Below are 2,389 nucleotides of genomic sequence, written 5' to 3'. Positions count from 1 at the left end.
GGAGAGACGTACAAAAACTAAGGAAAAGGAGTAAAGAAGACCGGAGAGCACAATTCATCCAAGGCGAAGAAGATCTAGTTTATTCTTGTGATTCTTTGTTTTAGTTGTAACGTTGGATGCTAGTTTTCTTATTCTTGAACCTTTATTTGTGTTTCATACTTGGTTTTATTAAGTATAAAGACTACGTTCATTATACCATGCTTACATCGGAACCCACATTGATGATGAGTCCGATTATGGGCTAATCGTTACTCTGGGGTTCTAGCGGATTTATTTATGGATTTCTTTAGTTAATTTGTTTCGATGCCTTAGTGTGTGGTGATTGTATGATAACCTAGTATTGGTTGTGCTTATTCGTCTTATGAGCGTCGCGAACTTATAAGATAGTGTGTTAATTCTTAATGAAGCGAAAGTGAATTTACGGGTTTAGAACTTGCCATGCTAGCGTAGGTTCATGTGTTAATGTTATGCATGATTCGTAGGTAATTTTAACCATCTTACTTGCCCTATGAGCGTGTATGAATACGCGTTCGCGGGCTCGTAAGATAACTCTGGATCAAGCTGAGGAAGAAGCTGTAGTGATCGAAGGGAAGTTTTTGAGGATGAAGAGAAAGTAGCAGAAGAAGAGAAAGTCGAGGAACAAGCTCTAGTAGTGATGGGAGATCAAGAAGAAAATCCTAAGGATCTGATGGACTATTCTCAGCCTAAAATCGATGATATTCAATCGAGCATCATCAGACCAGCCATCTCGGCTAATACTTTTGAGATCAAGTCAAGCACGATTCAGATGATACAGAACTCAATTCAGTTTGGGGGTTCTCCTACAGAAGACCCTAACATGCACATCAGGGATTTTATCGAGATCTGCGACAGTTTCAAGTTCAATGGGGTGACTGAAGATGCTATCAAGCTGCGACTCTTCCCATTCTCTCTGAGGGATATAGCAAAGTGCTTGTTATATTCTCTACCACCAGGGTCTATCACCACATGGGAGGATCTTGCTCAAAAGTTTCTCACTAAATTCTTTCCGATGGCAAATACTGCTGCAATCAGGAATGCTCTTACTCAGTTTGCTCAACAAACTGGAGAATCTCTGTGTGAGGTTTGGGATCGATATAAGGAGATGCTAAGGAAGTGCCCACACTATGGCATTCCTGATTGGATGATTATAAACTATTTCTATAATGATTTGGGTGCTCAGTCTAGACTTATGCTTGATGCAGCATCAGGAGGAGCCCTGTGGGATAAAAGCTACAATGAAGCTTATGAACTGATCATACTGATGGCTGCTAATGAATACCAGAATCCTTATTAGAGGCTAACTCAGGAAAGGTAGCAAGAATTCTAGAGTTGGATGTAGCAACTGCTATAACTGCCCAACTTAAAGCATTGATGAAGAAAGTGGACTCTCTGGCGAATTATGGAGTTAATCAAATTTTTAGTGTTTGTGAGCTTTGTGCGGGAGCGCATGAAACAGAGCAGTGTGCTATTTCTAGCGAATCAGCTCAATTTGTGAGCAACTTTCAGAGATCACATCAACAAACTCCAGCCACTTATCATCCAAATAACCGCAATCACCCTAACTTCAGCTGGAGTAACAATCAGAATATGGTGCACCAATCTTATCAGCCATACACAGCAAAATAGTATAACCCTCCTGGGTTTCAGCAACTGCAATATACCCCTAGGCAACAACTTTAACTTCAGCAGCTGTCGCAAGCTAATGAATAATCTGAATTGGAGGAGTTGAGGCTCATGTGCAAGAGCCAAGCTGTGTCGATCAAGACCTTGGAGAATCAGATTGAGAAAATTGCTAATGCATTACTGAATCGTCAACCTGGTATGCTCCCAAGCGATACTGAAGTGTCGGGCAAGAAGGAAGCTAAGGAGCATGTTAAGGCAATTACACTGAGGTCTGATAAGGTTGTGAATCCTGAAAAAGCTAAGACTCCAGAATCTGAAGTTGAGGCTGAAGAAGAAGAAGTGTAGAAGGAATTAGAAGGGGAACCAAAAAAGACTACTGTTGAGCACACTCCTCCTGAGGGTAATACAGGGGAGAAACATATCTATCCTCCACCTCCTTTTCCTAAGAGGCTGTAGAAGAAAAAGTTGGATAAGCAATTTGAGAAGTTTCTGGAGGTGTTCAAGAAATTTTACATCAACATACATTTCGCTAAATCTCTTGAACAAATGCCTAGTTACGCGAAATTCATGAAAGGTATTCTCTCTAGGAAGGTGAAGCTTGATGACTTAAAGACCGTTGCTCTCACCGAGGAATGCAGTGCGGTGCTGTAACAGAAGTTGCCTCCGAAGCTTAAAGATACTGAAAGCTTCACTATTCCATGCACTATTAGAAAGATATCATTTGACAAGTGTCTATGTGACTTGG

General features: G+C 40.9%; 1 non-coding gene across 1 annotated transcript; it reads right to left on the bottom strand.

The window, feature by feature from the left end:
- Nucleotides 1–1,045: 1,045 nt before the first annotated feature.
- On the bottom strand, nucleotides 1,046–1,152 carry LOC141688623 (small nucleolar RNA R71). Its single transcript, XR_012562056.1, has one exon. It is a non-coding gene; the product is annotated as a small nucleolar RNA R71 (small nucleolar RNA).
- Nucleotides 1,153–2,389: the final 1,237 nt, after the last annotated feature.

The sequence above is a fragment of the Apium graveolens genome, chromosome 9 (assembly GCF_009905375.1).
Source record: "Apium graveolens cultivar Ventura chromosome 9, ASM990537v1, whole genome shotgun sequence".
NCBI classification, from domain to species: Eukaryota; Viridiplantae; Streptophyta; class Magnoliopsida; order Apiales; family Apiaceae; genus Apium; species Apium graveolens.
The sequence above is the reverse complement of the archived record's forward strand: the minus strand, read 5'-3'. Positions and strand labels throughout refer to the sequence as shown.